The sequence below is a fragment of the Ambystoma mexicanum genome, chromosome 3q (assembly GCF_040938575.1).
Source record: "Ambystoma mexicanum isolate Mex_15411 chromosome 3q, UKY_AmexF1_1, whole genome shotgun sequence".
Classification (NCBI taxonomy): Eukaryota; Metazoa; Chordata; class Amphibia; order Caudata; family Ambystomatidae; genus Ambystoma; species Ambystoma mexicanum.
In genome coordinates, this window is record NC_090926.1 from 579,694,222 (window position 1) to 579,712,302 (window position 18,081).

Below are 18,081 nucleotides of genomic sequence, written 5' to 3' on the forward strand. Positions count from 1 at the left end.
ATTTAAGCCCTTAATGTCATCCCAATGTACATTTAAATTCTTTGAAGCCTCACCCAATTCCACATTTAACATGTTGGTGACCAGAACCACAATGGGGACATTTTTCTTAGGAAAGCCTGCAAAGAGCCAGTTGGCTAAATTAGTCTGTGCATTCTTTCAAGTTAATTCAAATGGTAACATAAATAACACTGTCTCCATCATTTCAAGCATGCTTGACACCCAAAAAAACTGCAGTCTTCTGTGGCTATGATTTGTAGCATAGCAGTGTCAAATGAGGATTACCAGGAGTTGAACATAGTCACAGAACAAGGGACACTGAAGAGCCTGAAAGTACTCAAGAGCAGAGGATTTTTTTGTAGCTCCTGCCAAATGCATTCTAGTTCGTGTAGTCTTCCATTCAAGATGGAGAGAGGTTTCATGCATTTGTCAGTGGTTTATTAGTTGCGTTTCAAAGTCATCTACATAAAACAGCATTATTGAAAGCCACATTTCTACCAACTACAGCTGAAATATGGTGTCAAATCCGAGGTTCACAAGCTAATTTAAGTGTTTAAGTCAGACTCAGTTTCTCTCACTGAGTCTTATTTGCCAAAATTAGAAGTCCCTAGATGTTACTGAAGGCATTCCCCACTACAAAGCCCGACTCATAATATTGCCCCAAATAATGACCGTCCCTTGACACCCTCAGATATCGAACCAAGTCACTCCCTGGGGCATCATTTTCTGTTATGTCAAACCACAAGGATTTAGGTGGGCCAAGGATTGGGAGACGCAAATCAGTCTCCAAAAACTGCCCTTAGCCAGAGCACTCCCCTAAATCATCCGAGAGTGCATGCGATTCGAGGGATGGATGATAAATATGGCGCTATATGCAGGGAAGCCAGCACCCGACTTCTAAAGGCTGAATGTGTGCAAATTGTTCAATAGGACTCATTTTACAGTCATGCTACTGACAAGAGGCTGCTATAAATAAGCAGGTAGGTACCAGTCTGCATTATCTGTTAAAGGGTAGCCAGTTTGAATCCCTGTCATGGTTATCATAATTAAATATTGGTTTTCATTCTTGTGTCAAAAATGCACTTTGATTTTATGCAAATCAGCAAGTAGCGTATATTGTGCTTTCTTGGCCAGCTGAAGATGGATAAGGAGAGGCAGATCAAAACACCACCCCACATAACCCCGCCCAGAACATGCAAATTACAAAAATCCTGGAGGAGTTAAAATGGGCCCAAGAAATCGGGGTGGGCGCTTACTGTACTAGATTTACGGAGAACACGGTGCGCTGATAGAAAATCTGAAGACGTGCTCTTCCAATCTCCCCGAAATAATTTACCAGATCTGCAAGGGAGGGGTACAAAAAACCGATGGAAAGCAAATCCCAGCCCCCAAACTCGCTAATCTGCTGGACATAGAACACAGCTGGAACGCCTCTGGTCCCATGAGTGGACTATTTTAGTCAGAACACAATGTAACCTCTAAAGCTCCTTGCGCGCCGCGCGGGGGCAGCTCCATTACGAGTCGAACAGGCTGCTGTAAAGGGTCCACTGGCAGCCTCATAGGCCTGAATCTACCACCCCCCCCTTACTCCAGACGGGGATGTTAAGTCCCACGCATTAGAATGTGTCCGCTCCAGGCGTTTGCCTCATGCCTCCTCCCCATGGAATGCCACAGCTCCCACTTCTTACTCCACTTCAACGAAACCGCCCCTTCCAAGTGTCCCAGAGGCAACTAGAGAAGCAAGCTCGGAAATGCCCCAGCCCTAAACGTACAGACAACTTCGCTATCCTGCATGGGCCTTTGCAGTCCCTGCGAGCGGAGTTTCTAATGTGCAATACAGCGAAGCCTGATTTTCTGGTATTTTGAGAATGTATAATAATTCTGTCAATCCGATGTACAGTAATTTTATTAAAGTATATTGATATATTTTTCTTAATGGTTTAAAAAAAAAATGTAACAAAGGTGTTCCAAAAGTACAAGTGTTTCCGGTGTACCCTTTCCAGGGTTACTTTGAACCAGCCATGGCAGTGCCGAGAGTCGTGAAGAAGCCTCCCATGCGCGGCTCCATTCCTGTAATAGGTTATGCTGTGGGACAAGGAGAGAGGCGAGAGGGTGTTCGTTCCACATCGACATGGAGGCTCATCTGAAGGGCTGCGTGGAGACCCCCGCCAGTTTTGAACAGACGCCGCGACCGCGGGCTAAGGTTTGATTGCACGCGCATGGGCTGCGAGTGTGCGAGATGAGACCGTGGGCCTCGCACCTGTGAACACAAAGCTCCATGGAAGTGAAGCTGCGGGGGCTGGAGTACTCGGAGCCCCAGGAGGCAGCAGGCAGCAACATGTACTTCAATAAACAGTTTACAGTCCCGCGCCAAAGCAGTCGCAAGTAGAAGCTTGTCGGGGAGAAATCGAAACGTAGGTACTACGTGAAGGGCCTCTTTACCGGGCGGCGGGCGGGGGTGTGCAGAACGGACTGGACCACTTAGGAGTCGTCCTCGCTAGGGGCAACAGAAAACCAGGGCTGTACTGGAGAGGACTTGCTAGTGGTGCAGCACTGGGACTTTGCACGAACAATACACATTCCTGGCTTCTATTAGAAGACTCGAGAGGCACCAGCGCACAGCTACTTTATATTCGTACATTAGCCGCCCAGAGTAGGTACATTGGCTGCAACGTGTGTACAATGCAGGTAACCGCACGTGGATTCCTCTGGCGTCTTGTCTGCAGACCACGACCAGCGTGTTTTGGAAACAGGCCCACGCCTTGCAGTCCCAGCATTCAGAAGTGTGGGCCAGCTGTAAAAAATAAATATGGCAACATTCACTACTGCAAACCGGTACCGACTGGCAAAGCAGCTATGGAAGAAGCACGTGTAGACATGTATGCCATCCAGGGGCGGACTGCCTGCTCGGATTACATCACGGAGGGCAGGAAGTTGGGGTAGGACGGAAAAAATGAGAAAGGGCCGCGAGTCCCCCAGTTATGAAAGTAGGGCAAGTACATGCTGAAGGACAATACAACACAACAATTGAGTTGCTGCTAATAGAGTTTAATTTGCAATTGGATTTGGAGATTGAGACTATTGTCTTGGGGAGGCTGGTACGTTGTAAAACCTAGATTATCCTGAAAATCTTTTGATCTGCTCAGGTGGCCAAGAAACGTATCCTAAAGTGTGGAAATCTGATAAGGCCCCTACTGGATTGATTGCAAAAGCTGGTTAGGATGTCTTTGAAAAAGTGATCTTTAGGCTACAACAGAAAGTCAAAATGTTATGAGAACATTCGGGGGCATTCCTGGAAGTTACATAATGGGTTTCATATTGACGGGAGGGGTCAAGGGTAAGGTTTTGATTCGATGTGTGGGGCGTGGGGGGGTGTTGTTCTCTGTGTATTCTTGTATAATACCCGATAAAGAATTGAACCAAAACAAAAAGCTGCTACTCACGAGTGGTTGGTGAAGCTCTCCTAGGCGACCCTCCAAGGGCAAACCTTTATGAAGAGGCCCTCTTGCAGGCATCCCATTAACCTCAGCGTCACTAAACTGGTTCACAGCATGCAGGCAAAGACCATATCCGAGCTTCAATATCGGTTCGCCCCAGAAGCAATGGTCAGGACATCAGACTACAGATCAAGCAAGATGGTACAATGATATGCAGATTTGCAGTTTGGAGCTTTGGGACAGGTGGAGGTTAAGGATTAAAACGAAATGATGCAAAGTAGTTCCCATCATACAGCTCTATTGTATTTTTTTTTTTAAATAAAACATTGCGGGGAGAGGTTACAAAAGATTCTGAGCAATGGGCTGTTATAATCACAACACTGCAAGAACCCAAAAACCTTTTAGGTTTTGGCAGGGTTCTAAACCGCTGGGAGTTATTTAGCTACTGCTTGTGGCTTAAGACCCCAATTAGCTGGACACCAAAAACCGTTAGGAGCTACTTGCGACTGCCAGGCCATAACGCTGCATGGGTAGGAATGTGTATAAAAGGAGACTTGAAGGCCACATCCATTACGTAACAAAATGTAAAAATCGGCATAAATTTAGATTTGCTCTGTACTAGCTCCTGGTGTGAATTTAACAAAAAATTGTTTAAAGCACCCAGTTTCTCTAGGATTATAATCTTATCACAACCCCCCCTCCCCACCAGTTTTCACCCCTCACCCCATATATATTAATTAAAACATGGATTTTTTCCGGCTTTTTCTATTCAATTTAAAAGTTATTGGTTAACACTGGATACCCTGCCTCCCAGGTGATGCCCAATGCCCAACTGAAGAACCTTACTGGAGTGTCACAGGGAACTGCTTTCTAACAATGGTGACGAGGATTTCTTATTATACTCTGCTGACGGGGGAGCAGAAGATAAGATAAACCACTCACCGCCCACCCCCAAGAGAAGCAAGTCCCATCACAGAGTAAAAAGAAAGGGAAGCAGAAGCCCCAGCGCAGTACCCAGGGGAAAGGATGGGAAGTTAGTCATTACAGAGGAAGTAAAGTGGGGTAAACCGTTGACAAGAGGTATTTAAAAGAGAACCAATCATAAAGTATGGTCTCAGGCACAGAAGTATGCTAAAGCATATCAAATGAAAGTAGCAGTCCGGCTGTACAGGGCAAAAAGGAAAGGCTCTGACCTTGGTATTTGCTAGAGTGAGGACAAGGGCCCAGTGCCGCAAGAGAAGTAAAGGGCAGAGAAACAAAAAGGGAGCTTCACCCCAGGAAGAAGTGTGATGTTTATTGAAGCGCTAGCGATAAAAGTGGCAAATGGATAATGTGAGGACACGGCAGAAGTGAAGTAGCTGAAGCCTGTTAAGGTAGTGCACCTCTGGATATGGGTAACAGATTAATGGGATGCGGACATTAGCACGTCTCTGTTCGCAAGCAAACAGACAGACCTGGACCACGCGTAATGAAAAAAAAGGGACAGACACTACTGCAGTTTGAAAGAGGCTAATCCCAAAGATCTGGACAACGCCGCAACTACCGTTTTATGTGGAAATGGAGACCCGCGGTTATCGTCCACTCGAATGAAATGATGAGATCATCATGTGTGGGGGAGTTGGAACGTTGAAGGTGTGTTCAGAGCTCCGCAGCAGAGAAGGAACTGTTGCGAGGAAAGGACCATCCAAAGTGCCTCCAAAGTGATAACAGCTCGTTGTGTACAGAGGAAGCTGAAGCTGGACGTCTTCCTGCAGCTCGTTAACATAATATGGGCCGCATAGAGGATATCCTTCTGGGTACTCCGGCTGGCAGTGCACTGAGAGTACGGAAGGACACGGACGATGGCTGCAGGTGCAGTCGTGTAAATTCTTGCAGCAGCGGAGTGCCTCCGACATGACGAGGTACAGTGATTTCATTCTCGTGTCAAAGAGGAAGTAGGAAAAGAGGAACTTAACTAAAGAACGAGGTACTTGTAACATTGCACATCTTGGGACAAATTGAGAATCACGCGGTCCGTATTTAAGATGTGCTTTTATTTAGATAAGATGTCAAGTTCAAAATATTGCAGTGATGAAGGCAGATTGTAAATATTAGGGGCAGGGAAAGACATCCACCGGTCTGATAAAAGCAGAGTCAGCCCCAACTGAATAAAAAGTAACGTTCTCTCAGCACAATAGTAAACATTCTAGATGAACATTCTACATGGAGTGAAACTCACCTGCACGTAATGAATACAAGACCTAACAGTACTGCTCTGAAGACGGCGCCCGTGCTTGTATGAATGAGGAAATGTGGCACTGAATTGATGCAATCCGAATGTTAGAACTATGTGATGCAAGCCCAACAAGCTAGAAGAGACAAATAATACCAGCATAATGTGACAGGGATGTGCAGAGAGCAGTGAAGTGCTGCGCAGACTGGCATGAAGCTAAGTACAGAGGAAGCTGAAGCTTTTTGATGATACATTTGCAGTAGAAAAGTACGAATTAGTAATATGAAGTTATTCAATGTACTGTGCATAACTGCACTTATGGTTTAAAGCAAGGGAAGTGCTGCTTGAAGTGAAGGAGAGCTTGTGTAGGTGGGTAGAGCTCAACCTTTTGAGGAATTGCAGGTTAGTGGTGAAATGCAATCTTGGACTGCATTTCAGGACTTGAAGTTGTTTGGCATTATTGTTTTGGGCTAGGGGAGTGCATGAAATGCACCTGAAGTGGCGTGAGTGGCGAGTTCGATAGAGGAGTTGCAGGTTTAGAGCCGATGCTAATCAGCATGGACTTTAAGCACATAACAGATGTTGATGGGTATGTAGATTTAAGGTTGTTTAAAATAGGAGCATGTTGTTGCTAGAAGATAAGATGCCTTAAGTGAAGCTGGCATGAATGAGAGGGAATGATGTCACGCAAAGTTGGAAGGTCGCGTCTTCTCCGAAAATGTGTGTGTGGTCCATAAGATTTGGAGGGTCGCGCCTTCTCTGAAAGTGTGTGGGTGTCGTGTCCCTCTAGGATTGGAGGGTAGAGCCTCTGTGTGAGTGCGGGTAAGTTATTCCGTACCAAGCTAGGGATGTAGGCATATCCCAAGATGTTTGAAGAGTGCTGCAGGAAAGCCAGCACATGTAGACGTGGGGGGGCGGGGGAGGCAGCGTATGTGAAGTAAGTTGGGGCGGGGGGGCGTTCTCCAGACTTTTAAGAGTTGCATCTCTCCTTAAAAAGATGCCACGTTAGTGTGTTCCCCCATGTCCATCCTTTTGTGGTTTTGTGTGTAGAGAGGGAGATGTGTTGTGAAGTGCTTGCAATGTATGCATTTGTATGAGGAGCTGAGAGAATGTTGGTGTGCTGCAGCGGAATGTTTGTGTGTGAATGCTGTGTCAAGGTTCTGTAAGAGTCAGTTGGGAGAAGTCAGCCTGGGTAATGGGACCCAGTGGGTCGTTAGAAGATCTTGTAATGACTCAAGAATAAAGCCTGACTGAAGAACCCTACTTGTGTCACAGGGATCCGCTTTCTATCAGTAGGCAGCTGTAGCAGTCTTTTTTCCAGCAACAAAGGATGGTTAACTGAATCCTCAGATGTGTGCTGCTATCCAGCAGCAGGTGATGGCCTGTGGGTAACTAAGCCATGAAAGGCTTTACCAAGCTAGAAGCAAAATTGACCTCACAGGCAGGGGAGTAATCAGCATTGCAAGAGGGGAGTGTGGGGGCTCAAAAGTCCTGCTACTTTTCAGATCCAGTTAACTCCTATTAGAGCTCTGGGGCGAAATACATGCAAACGTCCTCATTTGCTTATGGATTGCACCAACAGAAATTACTTCAAAGAAAAGGGCACTGCAAGGATCATCATCAGTCTTCAATACTTGGAGGCAGCATTGACTTTAGAATGAGTTGCCATAAGTAAGCCAACTGGCAAATAAGTTTGTGGTGCCAAATACTGAAATTGCACTCTTATATATGGAGCAACTCTTTAGTCACTAGGCTTTTTTTAAAATAACAGCATCATATATTAACATAAGGTGTGAAGTGAAGGTTTAGTTGATCGCGTTTATTAAGGTTTTGCTTTGCATTTCATGGGCTTAAAACATTTATAGCAATGCTTTGGAAGCAAACCACATTACATAATAAACTAGCCTTTCACAGTAAAAACGAACTACGCACAGTACTACAGATAAGATAAGTGGTAGTGCTTTACTCCCTATTGTTAAAAGTTGGGAGTAAAATTATTTTTAGGGAGTAAAAATAAAAGTCCAATTCCCAATGAGTATTTTATTGGTGGGTAAACCGGTTTTAAATGAAAAACAAATGTTTTTGTAATATTTATTTCTTTGCACCTTGTTATTCATGCACATTAAAAGATATAGGAAGTTAACAGTAGTTTCTTCCTGTGGTACTATGTGCACTTCTGGTCCAAACATATCCATGAGGGTGACCACAAGGGTGCAAGCGGCTACATGCCTTTTCCCTATTTTTATTGCGAGTATTTTTACTCCCTATTTTTAGGGAGCATTTGCCAATTTAGGGTATACAAGTGGCCAATGTACCCTTTATCTGTAAGGCTGTATACACTTTCTACATCGTCAGACATATGTAGCAATAAGAGCACAGCTTTAGTTTTATTCTCCCCACCCTGCATGCAGAGTCACAATTGCATCATGCAGATTAATGGAGCCCCAACAAAATCAGCCTTGGATTGTAAAGCCATAGCCATAGCCATTATTTCATAAAGCATGCAGCATTATGCACCCTTCTCACTTCAGATCACTCCCTCATATTCACATTTCTAAAGGGACAAAAGTCCCTGCTAATAGTCCCCGCCCCCTCTCCACCATCAGTGCCTAACCGAGCATTTCAATATGAGCCGTTAACACAGAGCAAAGTGAGAGCCTCTCTGATACCTGGAGCTCATTGGAACATGTTCGGAAAGAGTAAGGTGTTCTGTAGGATAAGGAGCGTGCCGAACGGGAGAGGTGTCCCACTGACAAATGCCCTGGTCTGGCTCTCATAAGCTAGAGGGGGGGGGTGTGTATTGGTACGCCACTGCTCATGGGTCACATTCTTCCCTAAAACCAAATGCACTTTAGGAATTCATTGTACTACATAAGCACCAAAAGAAGACTGGCATAGAGGCATGTTATTTTGAATCTAAAATGGAGAAGGGGGACAATGTGGGTGTGGTGTAGAGACAAAAATTGCTCATAAATGGGATTGTGTCAGTAGACATGGCCAAACCTACCTACATTTGCAACAGAAAAACCTGGAGCAGGACGTCACTTTCCAGCAATTATTTCCGAAGCTCAGGTGCCAAAGAGGAAGAAGCCTGCTTCCTGAATGCACCATTAAGAGGCAATCCTTTGAAAAGCCTGAGGCAGATGGATCTTGAGTGGGGGAGGGGGGGGGGGGATTATGGACTTGCCAATAAACAGTAAATCAGTCTTAACTGGACCCAATTATGGATTCAAGCAGCACCTTGCAGCTCATCAGCTGAAGCGAGGCGTGCCTCTGTGCTGTGCCTCAGCTGTCAGGTCAGCAGGGCAGGGCCAGGCTCATGCCATGACAGGCATACACTCTCGGACAAGTAGGGGCAGCAAGTCCAAAGCGAGAGACTCTGCTGATTAGGAGTGGCAGACACGAGCGTCTCAGTCCTGGGATGCTGGCAAAGTGACTGCTGTGCACAGTGCCCGTGACGGTCTCATCCATTTGCCGCATTACCTGCTCCCGCCCATTCCTGCATTCAGATAATTTTATTTTTTAGCAGTGTTCTTTTGTAGCCAATCGGATGAAGTATTGGCGGGAGCCCCAGCAGCTCTGTGCTGCGCCGGGAAACCCAGAGACTCCATGCCCTTCCCCCAGAGACCCGGAGAAGAGCGTAAAAACTCTGATCCTCTAGATTAAACGCAGGAGGTTAGGGAGGTATGGACCCATTCCAAAGGAGCAGATTGGCTTAAACCAGATACAACTAATGAAGCTTACAGGAGCAGATTTATTAAGTGCCACTAAGGTTGCTCTTAGGTTATGAAGGACGTACGCAGGACACAGGTAGGAGATGACCCATTGACTTCATCGCTGAAGTTGTAGATCGGATGTCACAAGTATAGCAGAGGTATATAGCAGACAGCCAGCACCACCACCACAGGTCCTCACTAGGCTATACTCCCAACAGACTAACTGCCACCCACGGAACACACAGAGCTCCCTCAAAGCATTCCAGGGCGTCATGCACATTCCGCAATGGAATATGCATGGTGTTGCAGCATGAGGCAATTAGACACCATAACACACCTTCCCCCTTCAGAATGTGAACAAGAACGTTTCCTTTTAACAGAAATGAATGGCAATAATTAAGGTTGGAATCAGGCAAGGGTACGGGCACAATACACCCAGAAAAAGTGCAATATATTATGGCATTTATAACGCGCCTATACACAAGTGTTTCAAGGCGCGACACGGCAAGGGAGGGGGGGGGGAGGGGACCAGAGGGAAGACAAAGATCCTACTAGGCCTAGTGTCTTATTCAGATCATGCAAGTACAGGCGAAGGGGGAAGCGGAAAGGGAGGGGGGCGAGGCCAGTGCAGTACATGGGGTAATAGAATAAATAAAACAATAAGAAGTAGGGCCAGCTGGTGGCAAGTGCAGACATCAGGTGTCAACTGCATGTGGGGGACTGTAGGGGTACAGATAACAGTCCAAGTGTGGAGCTTGCCAGGGAGGCAGCGTAGGTCTGTAACAGGCCGTGGAGGGATCCTGGGCCAGAGGGTGGCCAGGTAACCAGTAGAGAAAGAAGAAGCAAAGAGGAAGGTTTTGAGGTGCTTCCGGAAGCGGAGATGGTCCTCCTCAATTTGCAGGGAGGCTGTTCCAGAGAGAGGCCCCAGCCGAAGAAAAATCTACCACCAACTCGTTGCTTGGAGAAGCGACTGACCATGAGGGAGTTGGAGGCGGATGAGTGAAGAGCACTAGAAGGAAGATATTTAGGAGGAGAGTTGAAGGTATTGAGGCCTCAGGCCCCAGAAGGCCTTGTGGACAATGCAGAGGGTTTTGAATTTAAGCCTCGCAGCCACTGGGAGCCAGTGCAGAGATTTCAGTCCTGGAGATACAATCCGTGGGCTTGAGGCCAAGGACAAGTCTTGCAGTCCTGTTCTGGATGAGTTGCAGAGAGTAGAAGCAGGCAGATTTACAAAGAGGCTGTTGCAATAGTCCAGCCTAGAGAGAACCAGAGCTCTGGAGACAGTGAGCTTCTGGGGTAAGGAGAAGGAAGAATACCTCCGAGGAGGTGCAGCTAGTAGTGTGGAGTCGAAGATGACCCAAGGTTTTTAGTCTTGCAGGTGGGAGCAGGAAGATCAGTTGATATAATCTAGGGCACACGTTAGAATCCTCCCTCGCCCAACAAGAGCATGTGCTAAGGTATAGATTTGTCGAGGAACCAACAAGACAAATGTGCCAATGGTTTAACCACACAACCCGAAGATGCAATGACAGAAAAGATATGTCAATGCATGCTTGACAGCCCATTTCACACAACTTGAATTGGGGGTGTGGGAAAAACATACTTCAGGCGGATAGAACTTCAAGCCTCTAACCTCACCTCCCCTCCCCTCCCCTCCCCTCCAGTACCTTGATGCACGAACAAAGTGAACAAGGCACTTAACTATGGAGCAGAGCTATGGTGCTAGGCTGAGTCTGCACCTATCCAAGTGGTGGAGAATACATTCTTTAAAAAGATTACTTGGTTTATCCATTACTGCTCCCTCTGTGCAAGTAGCATATGAAGTAGGGCGAGCTTAGCTCAAATATTTAAGAATGCTCTTGCCTGTGTTCTACTGAATGAGGATCTGGAACTCTGAGTCTCTTGTACCATATAGGAAGGGCTGACGGGCTTGCTTTCCACGGTTGGAGGTTCATCGCACCCTTGGTTGACAATTTGCAAACCTCAGGCTGGTATCGTGCCACACCTGCAAACGAGGGGTGGGGGAGAATGCACTTGCCAGGTGCCCTTTTGTTTGTGCCTGCCTACGCTAGGGAGAGATCCCGCAGGCTGAACCACCACCTTTGGTCTCCTCTTGATGGAAAATCCTCTTACTGCATTGGAAACATTGAAAAGTTGCACCTTTACAGTAGAAGTTAAGGCAATTGTAAGCTTTTTTAATCCTGCTTTCAGGAAGAACAAGTTACTCTCTTACCTGGTAACGTTCTTTCGATGGGATGGTCCGACGACGTATTCCATATCTATAGCAGTGATCACCACAGCTGTGCTGCTTCAGAAAATCTTTCTGCGTCGATGACGTCGATAGCCTGTCCTCGAGGGCCTCTGTCGAGCCGACGTCACCTGATGTTATAAGTAGGACGCACGACGCCCGTAGCCTCAGTTATAGAAGAACCTAAAGAACAGGATTAAGTAGAACCGAGGCGCGACGAGATCTCCGAAGCGAACACGTTTGCGGAAAAAAACGGAACTGAGGCTGTGGGCGTCATGCGTCCTACTTCAAACATCCGGTGACGTCGGCTCGACGGAGGCCCTCGAGGACAGCGCATCGACGCAGGAGCCAAAAGATTTTCAGAAGCAGCACAGCTGTGGTGATTACTGTCATAATATGGAATATGTCAGAGGACCTAATCCTCTCAAAACGTTTACTTGTCTTGATGTTATTATGCGGTTTAAGATGCGTTTTTTTACTGAAAGATTGTCCGATTTTTATATTGTCCTGTGTTATCGCCGAAATAAAGATTTCTCCTACTACACGCAAAGTTCAATGCCCAAGAAAGTGATTGAACACTAGCTGAAATGACAGTTCTTGTTCCCAGTGGACACCAGCAGCTTCCACACAGAGCATGTAACGGGTTAATATCATTGACTGCGATGAACAAGCAGGCATCTGCACCAATGCAACAAGTTCAAAAGGACCAGACCCAAATATAACATTTTCGTATAACTCCAAACAATTCAGGGTGCAGTCTTTAAGTATTCCCTTAAGGTGAATAACATTGTCCAAAAATAAGGCTTCACCCAGTACCCGATGGATAAGAGTGCCAAGGAAACAGGATCACGCTGCTATGCAACCGCTCCACAACTCATCCTAGGCCGATGGTCGCACATTTTCCTGGTCTGTGCTCTCGGTGCAGCACTGCTCCTCAAAAAGCAATCTGCGACAGGGCAAGACGGCCTCTTCCTGTTTGTGTGGCTGCCAATTGCATCATCACTGTTCAGGCACCACGCACGCAGTGTTGCTTGCGTGCACAGTGGTGGTTTGTTGGTGCCCTCAGACTCTTCTGGGCCGTCCTCTCCAGGGCTGCCCGAGAGAACAGAGCTCCTGCAATGGCACAGTTGCTCCCGGACACGCTATTGGAAGCCTCCTCTGCGGCAGGCTGAGGCACCGGGTAACACGCTGACCCCCTGGCTAAAAAGGAGGATTTGCTGAGCGGCCCAGGGAGTTGCTCTTGCCATCGGCCTCCTGTGGGTCCAGTTTGACAAGCTGCTGTAGCCCCACTGCTAGAGCTGCAGTCACTGCGCTCAGCCAGCTCTCCTGTGGGGCAAGCGACTCGCCACAAATGGTGACACCACAACAGTTTCCTCCAGGTTAAGCAAGGGTTGACGCTGCCTTCCAACTACAGGGGTGATGGCAGGGGTGTTGCTAGATCCGGGGCTACACTAATGTCGAACTGTCAAGGCTCTGGGCTAGCTAGTCTTTAGGTTGTATCTCCCGAGCTTCTATTCAGGGCTACAACCAAGACCAGGGGCTATAGCCCCCTCAGCCGGCAACGCCTCTGGGTGATGGCATGCAAATGCATGTCTATGTTTAGGGGGCCCAATGGGAGGGTATCAGAGGTGGACGGTTGGGGGTGTGAGGGGCACTCAGACTTGCCGCTCAGCTGGTGGCTTGCCGCCTTTTTGTAGACTTTATTTCAATGCCAGGTAACCGCAGGGCGCATCAACAGTTAATCACCATTTAGGTGGCTTGGAGACCCCAAAAGGCAAGGAGGTGAGTAAAGTGATATACAAGAAAGCTGCAAGAGTAAGATGGGGCTGCGGGGAGACAGTAATGGGGGGAGGTGAAGCTCCGCATTGGCAAACAGCAAATTAGTTTTAAACATGCTGGCAATGTTCCCCAGTGGGGAGTGGTCAAGAAGCAGACATGATCCATTTGTTTCCTGCAATTTAACTCGAACTATATGTACACACTGAAACCCATGCTCTCTGCACAGTACATACACTGGGCGGCATCGTGTGTGCTCAACTGGTAGTGGGGTTGATTCCAAAGCAGATGTCGATTCTCCAACCACGAAGGGTTAACAGAACGCCGGGACTTGGCAGCAGAGGAAGCCCTGCACTAACCCCAGCGCTTCCTGCACCAGCTCAAACATCCCAATAATGCCTTTTTAGGAGATATTAGGCGGCAGGACACAAGGAGAAAAAAAGAAAAAAAAACTCGAGCTAAACGAGGTTCAGCAGGCAGCCTGGAACAGAGTAGAGCCAGCAGGCCCAGGTCTCCCAGGGTGCGACAGCCTCCAACTCATTGAGCAACTGCCTCTTAAACCCTGGACCGACCGTCTTCTGCTCCTTGCAATCCTCGACTTGCTCTTACGAGCACCCACCGAGTGTGGACGGACCTTCTAATAACCAGAGGGCAAACGGCACCAGTTACAGCCTCGCCCAGCATCCGAGGGCTTGAACGGCGTCCTTTGGGAGAGGGTAATGGGAGACGTTCCAGTCACAACTCTGAAGGCAATCCAAGTCCCAAAGTCTTTTGGGGACTTACATAACGTGTCGCCGCACCCGCCCAAGCCACGCACAAGTCCTGGCATAGGAAAGTGAAATGCAGCTAAATTGTTGCGCCTAACATTTTGAATGCCCTTCTGATGTACAAGTTCCCAAAAAGAATCGATCCCGTTTCGGTCTTCGCACGTATATAATATACACATCCCAAACTGCACTCGGAAACGGTTCGAAACACTGGACCTCTGGCGGCTCAAACTCATTTGCAGGATGGATGAGCGCATACTGGGTTAGAAGAGTGCCATTTCCCCCTCTCCACCTTCACTGAATAGTTGCCAGCATAACAATTACCTAAATGACAGGGCAGAAAGTGCCACACATTTTCGAATCTGGTACAACTGACGTGGTGGCTGTTTCACTGCACTTTTTTATCGGGGGCAAGCCTTCCATCCTCTACCTCTTCCCTAAAATGCATGTCAAACGGCACACTTACCGCACCCCTAAAAAAATGTTTTTTTTAAAAAAGCCACAACATTTCTAGTAGTAAAACAGCTGTTCACCAAATGCGGTTCAATTGCCACGGCGAGTTGGGCAGGTACCAATTGTGACGGTTTTAAGCATGGGGAGAGGCAATACAAGCCCTATAGATAAGGGGTGTATCGGCCACTTTTACTCCCTAAAAATAGGGATATACTCCGATGCTGAATCTACGAAACCAACCAGCAACAGCAGACTGGTACGTATCACACTCCATGCTTATGTGAGATCGCCAAAAGGCAAAGCCACTCGCATCTGCAACCATACTCCATTCCCAAGGACATGTGGCACAACACCTCTGCCATTAGAATGCAGTGAACCCCACGACAAATTCCATCCAGCTGAACACAATGAATCCACTACTCTTGTACACTGAACTTCAAAAGCACCTATCTACTTGCCAGCTCGACATGGGTGCTAGGAGGGACCTGGCCACCCCTACCCAACTTCACTTTGGCTAAAATGCACACACGCATTAGCTCCTCTGACAAATCTGATACCTGTACTTCGGTCCCCAAAGGGCGTTCAACATACTTTGGGACTGGGAGCATACCAATGGTGAAAAGTGCAATATAAGATGACAATTAGTACCGATTAAAAAAAAAAAATTGAACCAAGATAGTTGAATAGTAGATTGAGATTCAACTACACATTTTTCCTTTCTGGTTTGCTTTTTCTAGTTACCGTTTATTTTCTTATTGTTTAAACTTATTGCATCCTTTTAAACGATTTTATATCACGCCCTGAAGAAGCTAATCAGTGGATGTGGTGTGTTGACAGCAGTGTATGAAACATGTTGGCCTATGCATTTGGGATAGCTAATTGACAACAGAAATGTGTTTGTGTAGCGACAGAGACAGCTTTAAATATTTGGTTTAAGAGTTTGATATATATTTTGTTTCCATTAGCAATATAATAATGGAAAGTTTTCATTGGAATAGGCTGTAATAGTTCGATTTTCCATTGTATAATTTGGATTGTTAAGAAACTAGAAGTAAAGCAAATCTAGTGAACAAGCAACGCTTTCATTTAACCCAAGCGCATGGGAACAAATTGTGCAATGAAAATCCTTGTACACTTCTGAAATTGGTTATGTTTAGGCGAGTTACCAAAGAGGAATTAAACACTGTTTGGAGAGTTCAGTTTGAAGGAGGCACTAAAAATCCAAGCGTGTATGAGAAAAAGGCAGCTTTAGAGTCAGTTGACCTTCAGATAGGTCAGTTTGTCATTCTATTGGTTTTTCGATGTTGTGAATGGTCAGTAGTTCTCCCGACAACTATACAGAGAGGATGACCACTGGGGGACGCTGCTGGTTACTTGCAGTAGGTAAGAATCAGTGGTTTACTATGGGCACATGCTGGTGCCCATTTGAGTTCTCCGTAAATCACTAGAAGGGCAGTTTTGCTGGAAAGCCCAGATGTCAGAGTAGCGGGCAGTAGAGATCAAGCGGAAACAGAAGGGAGGCGCCTCCTTTGTAGAATATCTGAAGAGCTGGAAAATGTTTTAGCTACATCTTGGTTGGAAGCCAGATTGGTAGTCTGTAAGAAGGTGGTGTTCTGCATTGCTTCTGCAACTAGGGCTTCGATTTCCTTCATAATTTGGCCATAAGTGGGAGAAACCTCATCATTCAGTGGACTAGTCTAGGGTCAACTTTAGTGGACAAATCAAGCCAGTTTTCATGGGGTCAAAGATGATACCTTGCGAGCTAGTGTTGGGTATTCATGAGAGGAGCCCCATGTATGGATTTCTTTAGGGAAGACATTGAGGTTGCTTAGAATGCAGAAAGGGTGCCCGTCATGTCCTCGCCCCTAGGAGGACAGAGTTGAGATCAAAGCAGTGCGGGGAGAGCAGAGATTAGGTATGATGGGCAATGGATAAAGACTAGATCATGCCTGATCAGTGAAGAACGTGTGCGTTGCCCTTTTGAATGGGAGGGAGGCATAGTCTGTCCTAGTAGCAGATTAAATCTGTGCTATACGGTCTTGAATAAGACGTGGCTTTTGTCACATGTCTTGCAAAGGAGATGTACATAAATGCGGTGTGCAGGGCTTTCAGAGAGGTCTGCCAGACCTTTTCCTACTTGAGGGTGGAGCATTTGCCACCAGTCAATTCCATGGTGCACAGGGCTCCATTAGGAGGAGGTGCGGTTTCAGTGGGAAACGGGTGTTTTGTCATAATGGTGCAGAATGCGTTGTGAAGGTCATTTCCATCTGCCTCGATTAATCATTCGAGGTCAGAAAGGCTGCAGTTCAGGAGAATTTAGCCAGGAGGATGGTGGCTGCGGATGGTGGCTGCTGGAAAAACCTCCAGGAATCTAAATGAAGATGTATTGGAGGATTGCAAGTCCTTCCCCATTCCCCCCCATACAGTCGATGTGTTGAGCACCAACCAGTAGGTACCGCAGGATCAGAGTTGTGTGTGGAGTTTGGGAAGAACATAACCTCAAAAGAAGCACTTCAAAGCATGTGGCAAGGTCAGCAACATCTGCACCATAAAGAAAGTCATTAAGTGAGGGCCTCGGGTGGTAACTCGTGTCTACAGGCTGTCTTTTGTGCAAGTACTGGTAACTCCAGGTAGCTAAGAGGTCAGTGTAATAAAATTAAACACTTCTGCAGGATTGTTTACACCCCAAGTTACCTGGGGGCAACCAGACATGAACTCCCTGCTCACTGTGCTCAGAGAGGCACAGCTTCACCTCAATGAGGAGGCCCAACAAGGCTGAAACACGTGTATGGGGTTGCTGTTGGTACTCTTGTTCAGAGAGGAATTGCCATAGCATTTCGGTGCTGGACTGCCCATGTGGGCGGGACAAAGACTGATATGCCAATGGATATTTCCATCAATGAGAGGTAGTGATTAAAAAGTGTGTGCTGCAAACTCATCTCGGAACAGGTTATCATGCCATGTTCTTTCTGGAGAGGAGCACCCGCTACCTTTTTTGAAATTAATTGTTTACACCCACCACCTCAAGAAGAGGACTGAAAGGCAAGAGCTTCTGAAGCATCTCTCTATTTCAAGTCACATCCTGAGCTTGCCCGCTTTTCATATTTCTTGTAGTGTGCAGCTCCCCTAAAGTTTGAATGTGCACCAATCCCCAGTTTTATCTATGCATTACTTAGCACCAGTTTACCATGCCCGAGTCTTAACCCGCCCTCTCCCACTCATCTCATTTCTTCCCAACCTGTCCCTTTAATCCAACTCTCACCAGGGTCTACCTCTACCCACATTAGCAGTCTCTGACCTGAATACCAGCCACACTTGTATGTTAGTTCGGCACCTCCTAATTCGTTGACCCACCCATCGACGTGCACCTTGTCCATGCTCCCCCCCCACCCCCACCCCCTGCGCACCATCTGCATCCTCATGATCCCACTTTCAACTCGCGCTACATTCCTTCTCTCGTCAGTGAGTTTCCTCT

General features: G+C 46.9%; 1 protein-coding gene across 2 annotated transcripts in view; it reads right to left on the reverse strand.

The window, feature by feature from the left end:
• The window catches only part of MYH9 (myosin heavy chain 9), a 500,061-nt gene that overhangs the window by 434,345 nt on the left and 47,635 nt on the right, over window positions 1-18,081 (reverse strand). The window lies entirely within an intron of this gene.